The following is a 13,845-nucleotide window of genomic DNA, read 5'->3' on the forward strand; positions in this document are numbered from 1 at the left end:
CTCGCGATTCGACCCCGAACAGAAAAATACGAAAAAAATATATATATATTACTCATATTTTTTTATATGTATATGTGTATATAGAATCTGTGTGCAGCGAGCCCGTCTCTGCTTCTCTCGCTCGAACCCGCATTCGTACTGCACTCTTTTCTCTCTCGCTCTGTCGATGCATTCGGCTATCTCTCCTTTCTCTCGCCGTAACTACATACAACGCAAACCTTCCGATTTCCTCTCTCCGTCTTTCTCTCCTCGGCTTGCCGCTTCTTCTCGCTTCGCTTCTCTGTTTTACAACGTGCGATCGCGATCCGTACCGAGCGGAGCAGGAAGAGGAGAGGTGAGGAGAGGAGGACATCCAAGTGGAACGTCCAGGTCCGAGGAGAGATCGTTAACGCGGCTTGAACAATCGAACGTAACGTTAATCGCGATCGAGGTGAAAATAACGTAATATCATTGATAACGACGCAACTTGTAAAGATAATATTAACACAACGTCGCTCCAATAGATATAATTAAGGTGTATCAAGTAAATAACGGGCTTTAACGATCGTACGATATACAGAAACTGACAAAAAGGAAAACAAGAAAAAAATTATTTAAAATTTGTCGAGTATATAAACTGGGTTATGATCTCTGCAACATTGTGTACTGATATTTCAGTAGGTAATTTATTATATTTGCGTTTCATTTAGCCATTGCTCGAAGCAATTAAGGAATCACTGCTATAAACGGGTTTATTGCATCAACCAAGCAAACAGAGGTAATGGAGTTCTATACGCTCGATAGATTGATATGTTATTTATGCGATACTGTTATAAAAAAAAAGTGACTTCGAGAGAATAATCAAAGATTACGGATCAAATTTGACGTCAAAATCGTTTAATTTTATATTTTGCAAAGCTCACAAAATTTTTATTATCCGTGCCATAAAATTCATAATCATAAATTGTAGGTTCGATTCGATATCAAAAGTTTATAATTTTATATTCTACAACCCATACAGAGTTTCTACCATCCGTGCCATAAATTCATTAATCGTATATAGCAGGTCGAATTCGACACCAAAATTTCTTCCGATTCTTTGTATAATTCCGTTCCGCCGCAAGAGAATCATCTTCACGGATGATCACGGTAACTAAACGTCGTAGTCGAGACGAAGTTCGGAACAATGACAATAGTCGCCACTCGGTGGAAACGTCAACGATCGGGATCGTGGGACGGACCCGCGAAAAACCGTGACGTGTGCGCGTGGAATGCAAAGCGCGCGGCGTGTTCGTGGCTGAAAACGCGCGGATCGCGCGCGTTACAACGCCGAGGATGGAAAGAAGTTATGTGTAACAATGCACGCGGCCGCACAGTAACTGCTTCCTGACGACCACAGACAGAGAGAAAGGTGGAAAGAAAGAGACAGTGTCAGAGGGAAAAGGGAGAAGGAGAGAGGCGGTAAGAGAGAAAACCGCGCTCCTGTTGGCCGGCCGTCGTGCTTTGAGGCGCATTCTCTCTCGCGTGCAGCTCGTACGAACACGTAGCGCGATCGCGAGTAGAGGAACAGGTCAACGAACACTCGTGTGCGCAACTTCAACGAAAAATAGGCAATCGAAGAATCCTTTTTTTGTTCTTTCCCTTTTCTTCTCGATTCTTTACTTCGTTCGTCGAGCCTCGTTCGTTTTCGGTACGTTCGACTCACTGGTGACCGTGTACCATTGTGCTCGAAAACTTTGGTCGTCAAGATATCCGATAACAATCGCTATTCCCCGATGATAGTTTCTTAAACTCGTTAGATGCCAGAGATTTTCTCATAGGTAGGAGGCAAAACAGGATAAGAGAAGACACAGTCGGTTGTTGTTTGGTTCATAATAAATATATTCTAGAGAGAATAGGATAAGAATAAATTCGTAATATAAGGGTCGAAGAGAGAACAGGTTGTTGCCATTTTTCTTTGTCCGTTAGTACCGTAGAGTTTCATGACCGATCAACCAGGTCACCAGCGATCTCGAAAACGCAAAACTCAATAGTATTGGAATCGCTCGCTATAATAGAGGGACAACATGGCCGTGTTTACGTCTCGTAACGGCTATATCGGCGAATAAGTAGTATACTGGTAGCGCGTAATTGCAGTGTAACAGGCGACGATATAGTGGCGGGTAGTAATAGCGGTGGTAGCAGTAACATACGGAAAGAACAACATTTTTCATTGAATTTACTAAAACGTGCTTGGCCACGTTCTACTCTGCTTTTAAATGCAATCAGACTGGATACACGTTACCCGCCGAACAAGCCGACGAACGTTTAGTAAATTCAACGTCCTGGTGTTTGTACGGCCAGTGTATGCTTCTGTGTGTGTGTGTGTGTGTGTGTGTGTGAGTAAGTACGTCGCGTGTACTTGAACGCGTCTGTTGGTGTATCTGTATATGTGGGTATGTAGTGTGTCTTTACAGTAACCAAGTAACTATCGGAGAGTAATGACAACAATTTTCCAGCGGTAGCAGAGATACGGGATGCGGAAGTTCGCAGTCATTGTGTTTTAGGATCCTTCGTCCGCACCTACGTTTTTATACATGTACATATTTATATTATATATATTTATATTATTTATAACGGTGCCTTAGTGCCCCTTAATATTACGATTTAAATAATTATAATAATAGTAATAAAAAAAATAGTAACATTTTCAAGGTCGCCTGCGCTATAAATGAAAGGGCGGCTGAAAGTTAAACGATCGCGCGTCGAAACGGACAACCCTGCAGACCGCCGGGTGCAACGGCGAGATTCGACGGTTTAAACGTATCCAGTCCTCGCGCTCACTTGCTTGCTCGACAAACGACGAACGAAGAGCAGCAGCGACTAGGTGACTGATGTCCATGGCAGTGCGAAGCTTCCATTCTTGTGTTCCTTGCTTCTATCGAGGGGCATGGATCGCGGTCGCGATCTTAGTTCGATCGCGCAACGATCCGGATTCCTCGGACGGCAGTGACGTTGTTGCTGGTCTCTCTGCAAAAGAAGAGAAAACGTACCGTTGTTACTTCCACATGTTTTGTACGCGTTTCGTAGAATTTCATAGGACTGTAGTACATCTAAAGGAGAATGGACAGGTGCCGATATCATTAACATAGTTATATTTGTATCGTTGGACGATTAGAAGAAAGGAAAATCAGCACGGAACGAAATCGCGCAGTGAGAGTGGTTATGGGATGTCATGAGGGCGCGGTGGGTGAGGTGAACCAGCAGAACGAGGGAGCGAGTCATAGGAGCGGAATATCCTGATCCTAGCGAAGGTCGTCTGGTGCATTCTAGGCGGGTAAAAACTGCATAAGAAACCACGCCCTGGCTGGAGCCGCGATCCTCAGGGACGCGTGACCTCCACGTGGAATCGACACCCCTCCTTTCAAGCCTATTCCATACGTTACATCGATTTGCGTCCTTTAATAACGCCAATATATCTTTACACGTAGATAAAATCAGCCAGTTATCACCGAAAACATGCAAGACGATGTAAACGTCAGCTGACAACTGCTGAAGCATTTCGCTTGCTTTCGAAACACTTGGAACGATAAAAGGCGCGCGAGTTCTATGTACTTACATATACACAGGGCTGCGGAACAGAGAGACGAGTGACGCGTTACCGGCTACCTACGTTCTACCTACTTCACCCACCTACCTAGCAACCTAGTTGTCTGTGCCGTCTATTCGCGAGCGGTGTGCGCGCTTTATTGCTAATCGATACAATATATCTTCCGGCGTCCAGTTGCGAACCAGCTGCGCGAACCGTGTCGAACGGCCTTCGCGACGATTTCGCCGAGGTCGCGACGCCAGAACTCCGTCTTTTTGTCCATTCAATCTGCGCATGGATCGGATTCGTAGAAACGGTCATAGGAAAAGATACCGTGAGTAATCCTGAGAGCTAATGATTCTCTCGCCTTAGGCAATTTACTAAGAACGATCTTACGGCAATGAAGATGAAGAAAGGAAATGGAGCGAGTTCGTGTTCACGCGGAACAATCGATCGTATCGAGGAACTCATAGAGTTCACTGGATAGAACGTGAAATGTGACTACGTTAGAGGAACAAATGGAAGTGGAAGATGAAACGATAGACGATTCTCTCTTTCGAGAGAGAGGTTTCACTTGCACTTTCTACCGGGGACCATTTCTGGGCCAAGTTCATCCGAAAACGTTACGTGTAGGGATCGTCCCCTTTTTTCTCACCACGGAGAAAGCGCATTTCGTCGCCTAGGCCAAGATCGTTTCAATGGGGAGAAAGAGAAAACGAGAACGATGTCATGAAACGCCACTCTCTCCCTCTTCGACGGCGGCAGCAGCGTGTAGAAGTGTATCCAACCGGGTGGTGGTGTGCGAGGACGAGTGCGAGAGAGGAACGGAACGAATGGCCACACGCTCCGGGTCCAGTGGAAAAATAAAACTAGGCAGACCAGAGAAGTCCGTTAGACCGCCTCCGCCGTCTCTGTTCGCTCCATCGAGTCCGCGCGCGCGTTGCGCCTCCTTCTCGAGAGGGAGGTATGCACGTTGGAGAAAGAACGAGTGAGAAGACCTAACCTAAGCCACCAGGAGAGTCCGTGTGCTTCGGGCACGGCGCTGCAGTTCGCCCCTGAACTTGGTTCTCCGTCTTGCCCACACGACGTTGACCTACTTCCATGGCCTACCCGATATCTCGATCGTTCTATGCCCGCGAATACGCCGCCGATTTTCTACATACGAGCTCATTTCTCCTCTTCGATATGTTGATTAGCCACTATGCATTTCACCGATGTCTCAATGCCTTAGGTTTGTAGGTGTTGTTTCGTTAAGGCCTCCTTTTATGTTACGAAGACAATTTATTGAAAAAATATGAAAGACATTGTACGTCTAGATCTTCACACCGACTAATGTGGATTTAATAATAGTTTCGTAACAGAAGTTAATTCCTAGCAAATTGAAAGCCAATCAACATCGAGTGTGAGATCGTTAATCCACGATCTAATCGAAAGGTGTCATTCGTTTTATCCGCAGTTAACGATCTCCCGTTCGAAGGCAACGAGTCAAGGTCCCTTAACTATCGTCCGTCCCTCATTTTCTTAACTTAATTTTCTCTACGTATTAAATTAACAGAACTATAAATAATATATAATAAAAAAATATAATATATATAATATATATATAATATTATATATATATATTATATATAAATATAATTAATATATAATAAAAAATAAATAAAAGGATAAACAAAGTTTCGGATATTTTTACTAAAGATTGTATATTAAAGCGAAACGAAATTCCTATACGTTCGTTCATTCTATAAATTTATATGTTTTCGTAAGCAGTTTGTTTTTTACATTTATCGCATCGTCTTAAATTTATATAAAGAAAGAACGAAGGTTGAAATTCTCGTTTCAAAATCGACGAGACATTAACACTACGCGTTTTGGATTATAAAACGAATGGCTGACAATCGGTTCCCGATGCCGGTAACATTCAACAGGCTGTTTGCATATTCAAAGTGCGAGGAAGTAAAGTTGCACGAGCTGCGGGACGATGAATCTCGCGTTCCAACGTGACATCTCGATCTCCTTGGGCCTTATCTGCCGACTGAATTTCCTGCTCGGGAACGATCGAGGTGGCCGCAACGCCTGCTTGCCTCATATATTATTATTAGAGCGGCGTCTCGGGGGCGTTATCCGTTATCTCGCGTGTTATCTGTTGGCCGTAAGTTAAATGAGCTGCCGTGATAATGAGCTGTGCATGCGGTCTGTATCCCGGTCGCCAGAGAAAATCGAGGACCCCGCAGATTACCGTACAGGGACTATCGATATTGTGTGTACATATGTAGCGAGCAGAGGGCTGATCAACCTGTGCCGGACTCATTGGTTTAGACACACGGCAATGCACAAGTACCCGGATAATCATTAGTTTATATAACAAGTCATTTCCCGCGGCCACGTGATTTTCTCGTCAAGGCGAGCCGCTCACCACCACTCTGGCACCGTTCTACGCGACACACCGCTACTTCTCTGCCACCATAGGTCAGCACCACCACGCGATCACTTCGTATACCTAGCTACCGACTACCGACGGAAAGAGAGAAGTTCGACCACATTGACCAACACTCGCTTCGATTCTCTTTTCTTCCTTTCTTTTTTATTTTATACTTTTCTATTTTTTCTTCCTTGCCTGGATGGTTGTTTGGTTCTTCTCGAACGATCAGATTTCTTGAAAAATTTCCCTCTTGGAACAAGAATAGTTTAATCTCGGGCAGCCCGAAGCAACATGGTCCAGGGATTTTATTAGAAAGGAGCAAGATTATGCGGATGAGTCACGTACAATTAGGTAGAGGAGGATTTTACTACCGGCCGAAGGAAATTCCTGCGGCTGCTCCTACCTTGTTATACGTCCGCCAGGGAGTCGCAGCACGGCAAACGAGATGAACCCGAATCCGAATAAATAGGATGAATCCGAATCCACGTGAATAGGACGAACCCGAAACAATTCTCGGCCGGAATTCAGAAATCAAGAGAAGCTAATACGATGAAAACAAAATTTCGTTAAAACGACGACAGCTGTGATCCGATTTCAAAATACGCCACTTATTCCACAAGAATAAACGAACTACTGCGGTTTTAAATGGGAAAAGAGAATTTTACTCCAAAACAGTATCAAATCCAAAGACTGTCTGATTCCGCGAATTCCAGGTTCGTAGGTGTTGCGAGAGACCGATGCATTCCATAGAACGCTGGTAATGGAACGCTAAAGAAGCAGCAGCTCGTGCACCTCGACCACGATCGAAACGGAGAGAAAGAAGGAAAAAGATCGAGAGAATGACTACGGCAACGTAAGTAGGGAGGGAATAGGAGAAAGAAGAGGGATAGAAAAGAAAGAACATCGTTAGTGGAACAGAGAACCGTCAAGTGAAATAGAGAGAGATAGGAGAGTCGAGGCAAAGGTGGTCTTGCCGGCGTAAATGCCACTGGTTGGCATTATGCCGTTTGTTGCCTGGCCAGACCTTCGATGCACATCGAACACATCCCGATGATGATTGCCTGGCTGCTATAATCGTGATATCGTTCGTCTAAGATACACCATCAGAGAGGAGACGTTTAGCCAGGCGAGAACGTTTACTCGTCCGCTCCGAGGGAATTTCGTGTTGCGCGAGCGACCACACGACGACGATCGACGACAACCACGAGGACGGCCATGGCCTATTTACCTCTGGCAGAGTCACCAGATACCACCGTGCCGATATTGGCCTTTTCAAACCTCCCTCCAACGTTCTTTCGCCGACCCCACCACGCAGCCACTATCCCGCAGGTTGCGTTTTTTATTCACCACCTACGCGACACGACGCCGCGAAAGGTTGCCGCGATGCCTGCGAGCTGATGATTCTACATTTACATTTAAATTCGAACATTTTGAATGAAGAATGTAGATTCGAGAGAGTTGCTCGTTACGAGAGTTTCTTGTTGCGTTGCTTGTATCAATCGGATGACTAATATCGATCGATCGGTCATGGAAATCCCGAAACGGCCGACAACCAGGAAAATCCGTCACGGTCAACCTCCACCTTCGATCCACGAGTTTATTCGAGAGCGCGTTTTGACGTAATCGACCCGCGAACGGATCGCAATCGAGGTAAACGGAATTGCGGCGGTACAAGGACATCCAGTGCGACGGTAGTGCATAACATGGAACGGTTCAGGAGTCGGAGGAGAATTTTCGAGGCGGTGAGAAACCAAGTGCAAGGAAACGCCGCCGCCGTGTGGAGGGATCCGTGGAATGTCGAATTAAAGTCCGGTCTCTGAGCCACGATCTCGGATAGGAGAAGCGTTATTCCAGGTTGGCTAGACGCGGTCTACACACGACCAATGCGTACACGTTCCTATAGGAGTCTGTGACGACCGAGGTTCGAGGTGAACGAACCTCCGAATCTCCTGTACGACCGTACAAAGTAAAAGACCGAAAAGGCCAATGGAAAAAAGTTGTAGAAGCTTTGAAAAAAAGAGTGGACGTTGGTAGGACGCAGCAGAAGATGGAGAAGGACTGTCTCGGAGCATCCGACTGGCTAGAGAGGATAGAGAGGAAAGAGAAAAAAAATTGAAGAAGGTTGAAAAATAGAATGGAAGGATGGAGGGAATGTCTGGCACGGGAGGAGAATACAGGGACCGCGTGTATCTGCTCTTTGTGTACAGGCAACGAGCGCGAGTTGTTCCTTTTCAGTCAGCGATCGTTTTGCTCCGCGCGATTATCGCGATTTAATGATCTTGCTCCGCGATATTAATAATCGTAATAACCGGCGCGGCTTATTAGCCTTTTATTATACCACTTGTGTCACATTGTAACCGGTCAGCTCGCGTAAATACTTCTATGAAACGTAGAGTGGGGTAGAGGGACAAAAAGTGCCGTGTACAACTGCGAGAACGCGTTTTTTTATTTTAAAAACCGTTGCTGCAAACGTCGATGACGTTGTTCAAGGCTGACGTTTAACTCTTTTTCATTTTATATTTTTGCCTTTTTTTTCTTCATTTCTTTTTTTATCGTTGAAAACAATACGGCGTGTAACACAGCTCGTCGCGAGAGTCTCTCGACGGCGAAATACGGCGGAAGAAACGGGGTAACGCGACGCGACGCTCGCATCAGCAGTTTAACGCTCGTGTAAACTCGTACGTGTTCACCGTGTTTCACGTGCCCGCGTGGCTATTCGCCGATAAATCATATCTGGCGTCGCATTACAGAAAGAAGGAGACAGACGGGTATAAAAAAGGAACAGACGTGGATCGATTAATTTTCGAGAGGAGAAACAAACTCGATATCGCTACTACAGGTTGAAATTAATCGTCGATACGGAGAATAATCTTTTCATTGAGCACGTGGTTTCGAGAAAAATCGTCGACTTTCTCTTTCGGTACGATTCCTGATCGATGACTGTATTAAATTCATTCATCGTGCTATTATGTGCGAAGCATACGATAGACAATAAAACACTTCTTTGCCTAAAGGCATAAAGAGGCATTATTTTTACATCTGACTGTTTATTATATCAGTATGAGAGATTTAAAGATATCGCGAGATGACTTTGAAGAAAAATCGAAATTGACAAGGAAATGATCAGGAATTGGATGGAGCACTGGTTCCAGGCCAAATAAAGTCAAGCCTTAGTTTTTCGTCGCCGTATGTGCACGTGTGCGCGCATGCGTCCGATACGTAGGTCGAAGAAGAGGAGGCGAAGGTGGAGGAGGAGGCATCGAATCGGCCAGTGTCCGAGCACGTAACCAAATTCAAATCCGGGGGCGCCATTGTTATGCGAGCTGCATCGGCCCGTTCAGATGCCTGGCTGCCAAAATCTGCGATCCCTGGGTTCGATAGCATCGCGGCGCTTCGCTCTAAACCAATTGATTCGATGCGTCACAGGACTATTGATATCACCTCGGCTGGACTATTATAAGACATTGAATCTCATTACGAGTGCTGTTTAACATTTCGACGGACTTGTCCTGAATTTTTTAAATCCTAGCGACCAGGTCGACTGGTCGAACGAAGGGGAAGCAAGAGAAGAAGCGCGCGAAGAAGAACGGAGTAAAGAGTGTACATGGCTAACGCGCGGAAAAGAAGGGAAGAAGGAATGTGCGAATATACGCGAGAGAGCAAGAGAGAAACGATTGGCATGCAGGTCGCGCGGTATGTTGTCCTAGGTCACGCGTAATCCCACTCTCTCTCTCTCTCTTTCTCTCTCTTTCTCTCTCTCCAGCTCTCCCTCGTCCTCTCTCATCTCGTGGATGATGCACGAATGATGCGACGTTCTCCGTGGCTGTCGCCTTTCCATCATTTTCGTAACCAGATCGTGGACAGAGAGACGAAACAATGTTGGGTGATTCGCCTCGATGCGAATCGCCGGAGGAAGTGATTTACTGAGTGGCCGCGGATTTTCTATGGGATTTCTGCCGTGTTCGTTGGCTTTTACTAAACACGCCGGATGAATATAGATTAGCAGCGGCGGGGCGGGGCGCGCGAGAACGCGACGATAAAAATAATTGCGCGATCGCGAGAACGAGGCAGGAGAGAATCGATACATGTGCTCGCGGATAAAATACGTGAAGGTTTTTCGTGAAAGATCCTCTTTCTTCGATGATCGTATAGAACGTACACGAGCTCGAAGCGTGCTCGACCGGTTGGCGAAATTTTCGCCGGAGTTTCCCGCTTGCGAGAGAGAGCTGTCCCGCACGAAAACGATCGTTTTCGAGCGAGAGAAACGCGCGCACCGGTGGCCGAGAGCGAGCACCGAGCCGACCGAGCGCGTACGAACGAACCAACGATCGCTTATTCCTGACGAGGAGAGCACGATCGTCGGCGCGCGCGCACGACCGGGACGGTGAATGCCCAAAACTCAGCTGGTGTCAATGAACTCGGCCATGTGAGGAGTCGGACGAGGCTTCCTCGGCTTATACTCTCTATCGGGGTCTTGTCTTTCCCATGGAACCAAGACTAATTTCGTGACTTTGCGAAAGCCTCCGGCGACCAGGAAGTGCACCCGTGAGTTTCCTGTAAACGCGGTCGTTCGACTTTCTCGATCCAGAGCTTCCACGTTCCAATATTTTTAATACAATGGAAAGATACAGAAGTCGGACAATACAGAGGAAACGAGTACGTGTTAAATGAAAGTAAGAAGAACGAAACGGAAGTATGGTAAACTACGAGCACCCAAAACAAGACGGATAAAATCGTCCGTGAAAGGAGGCGAAGTCGTAGTGTACGGAAGAAAAGAGATCTTAGCCGCCAGAAGTTCCCCTAATTACACGCGGCAACGACATATTTGGCTGCGTACCTGCCGACAGACAGAGAGAGGAAGAGAGAGGTGAACGTTCTAGACCGACTGGCGGGGCACCTGTTCGTAACCGCGACAAGAAAACCGAACGATTTATGCATGAAAAAAGATGCAATTTGTTTGCAACCAAAATTGAATCGGATATTAAACCAATCATTTATCCTGGATATGAACGACAGGTCAAAAGGACAGGAGCGAGATCGTCGAACAGACAAGCGACGCGAACGTCACTCGTATTCGAGTAACGTGACGTAACGTGAAGAAATCAGACAGTTGCCTCCCCGCTCTGCCCGCGGGGCTGGCAGCGTGTTCGTTTTTAACCGGCTCCCTCTTCTCTCGTTTTGAGTCGCCGGTCACGCGCGGGTCAGCGAATCTTTCAAGAGGAATCCTCCCTTCTTTTGCGACCTGGACGCGAATAGCACCGCGACGACTATGCCGAACAAGGTAGAGGTGGTGGAGGTGACTCGAGAGGGAGACAGAAACGAACGAAGTGGGAGGGTTGATCGCCGAAAGAGAAGTTCAAGTAGTCGCGATTCGATCGCGTCGCTTGCGAAGGTATCACGATGCTTGACGCAGACCCTCGAGTAACCGAGAAATCACCAGGAGAAAAAAAATAAACGATCGATAGATCGCATTTCCAGAGAGAGAGCAACGCGATAAAAACAAAGTTCCTTTATTTCCGTTCGATTTCGTAAAAATCATGAAATAATAACAATCTTTGATCGAACTTGCGAAGAGAATACTGCTACCATATGTCAGCGTACGACGAGTATTATGTAAGAGAGGAGGATACAGGTGAACTCGTTTCTATCGACTAGAAGTATCTGTCGGTGACAAGAAGAATGCGTCAACGACGATGATCACGATGATCGACTAGCCGGTGATTAACTCTCGTGTAGATAAGTCCAGGTGAAAGAGATAGAGAGAGGGGGGATAGGAGAAGAAGAAGAAACGAGGGGAAAGAGACGCGTTGAATTCCGCGATCGATGAGCCGGTCAGAGAGCCGCCGACAGAGAGCAGGCTGCTCTATAAATACGAACACGAGAAAGAGTAATTAACGGACTTACCTCTTAGATGCAGGCAATGACAGTCTCTGAACGCTTCATTGATGAGTCTCATCCAACGAGAACGGCGGGCGATGTCTTCCCTTCCGTATGTGGATGCTCCACTCGGGTCTCCTCAAATACGAGGTCGAGGTTTCCTCTCTTCTTCTCACGTGTTCCATCGTCGATTCACGAACGTTTCACGTCGGCTTCGTCGCCGTCTGCCGGTCCCCTCCTTAGATAATTAGGAAGCTCGAGAGAACTTCAATACTGGCCGGTGGGATCAAGGCCCGTGCTGGCAGCCATGTCGCGACCTTGAGGTATCTCGACTCTCGATTACTTCCTTGTTTCTTCCGGAATCCTCCTCCTCGACCTACCTCCACTTCCCTTCAGTACTGACCGGTCGGATCAAGTCCAGCCATGTTGCAGCATGCGTCTTGAAATTCAACTTGTATATATAAATAATCAACTCGACACGGAAACTGGCCACGGGACGCGAGTATTTCGATCGGCTATCTCTGTGGTTGCTCTGCGTGTAGTGGGGAGAGGTTGTTTCCAGCTCTTCTGGTTTCTCTGTGTTCAGTAGAGTCCTGTGGGGTCCAATCCAGCTGCCATGATGTCAACGTGGTGATATTTATCTGTCACGAGTATCGGAGAAAAAATGGAAAAAACAAAGAAAGAATGGAATTCTTCGATTTCTTATAAGTTTCTCTGCAAGGCAGATGAGTTGTTTTCTTCAGTATTGGCCGGTAGGGTCCAACTGACGAGCCATATCTTTCCTCCCAGCAATCTCGATGAAACGTTCTCCACGGGGTTCAAGTTGACTCTTGCCGCGTGTCTGCGTCCTGGGTGCTGTTTATTCGGCAGCACGATCTCTCGCCTATATTAATGAACTCTGCGCTCGATAAGAGGCGATGAAAACAACGCCAGAGGCTCGTTGACTCCGGATGCGTACCGCGAGCCAAGACGTATGCGTTTCGGCCTACACTCCGCGAGCCGAAGAATCCACGAACACGATCAGACCGAAGAGAGCACAGAAAGAACGTTGCGTAGAACGTGAACGGTTCCGACGACGTCGACAACGAATTGGATTGTCGTCGGACTATCGAAAAACGTGAAGCGAACGTACGAAACGGAATGAAATGGAACGAAAAAGAGAGAAAAAAAATTAATAAATCCCCGAAAACAGACCAGCTGCTGTGTGCGTGACCGTGCCCCACAGAGCTCTGACAGCTCCACGGCGAGTGGCCTCTCTTAAGTCTTGGCTGACCCCCACTTGCTCAACCGGGGGCGACGCTGATTGGTCGACGCCACCGGCTACACCGGCAATCGGCACTCCGATCAAGCTTTCGGAAAATTTCCCCCGATATATCGTCCGGACGAGCCCAACCCCCACGAGTGTACCGGACCGGAGGCCCACTACGTGGGGAGGAAAGTGGGATTCGTTGGTCACTGGAGGAAGGGAGATACTTCCGAACGGCGGACGCTCCTCCTAGGGTTCCAGCAGAATATTTTCACGACCGATTGGACGAGTATCGTGGCAAAAGGGGACAACGCAAACTAGCAGTCGAACCGGAGGGGAGAGCGAGGGAAATAATAGTGAAAATTCACGATGGTTCCACGTTTAACAGAGCGTCAGTCTTCTTTCTTCGAACCAAACGTCGAAAACTATGCCACACACCAGGGATACGCGTAAACTTGTTGCTTCTGGGTACATACGGATCTCCGTATGATTCACTGACTTTCATTTCGAAATGGAATTTCGTGGTAATGGATGAACGATCGGCTATGACGTTTATCTTTCGGGTGGTGCAACCGCGTTTACGTTTCGTTCCACTTGCCTGCACCGTGGTGGTCTCTGCTCACCGTTGCGCGCCTCGTTCGCACCGACGCGACGGGGCAAAAACGTTCGTGCAACGTTCGCAAAGTATGCGACCACGTTTCCCGGATGGAAAACTGGATCGTAAATGTTCGAACAACGAATTTTCCACCGGTA

General features: G+C 47.0%; 1 long non-coding RNA gene across 1 annotated transcript; it reads right to left on the reverse strand.

The window, feature by feature from the left end:
• Positions 1 to 1,836: 1,836 nt before the first annotated feature.
• LOC126924431 (uncharacterized) lies at positions 1,837 to 5,140 on the reverse strand. Its single transcript, XR_007713517.1, has 2 exons — positions 4,203 to 5,140; positions 1,837 to 2,988 (listed from the first exon to the last, which is right to left on the reverse strand). It is a non-coding gene; the product is annotated as an uncharacterized LOC126924431 (long non-coding RNA).
• Positions 5,141 to 13,845: the final 8,705 nt, after the last annotated feature.

The sequence above is a fragment of the Bombus affinis genome, chromosome 14 (assembly GCF_024516045.1).
Source record: "Bombus affinis isolate iyBomAffi1 chromosome 14, iyBomAffi1.2, whole genome shotgun sequence".
NCBI classification, from domain to species: domain Eukaryota; kingdom Metazoa; phylum Arthropoda; class Insecta; order Hymenoptera; family Apidae; genus Bombus; species Bombus affinis.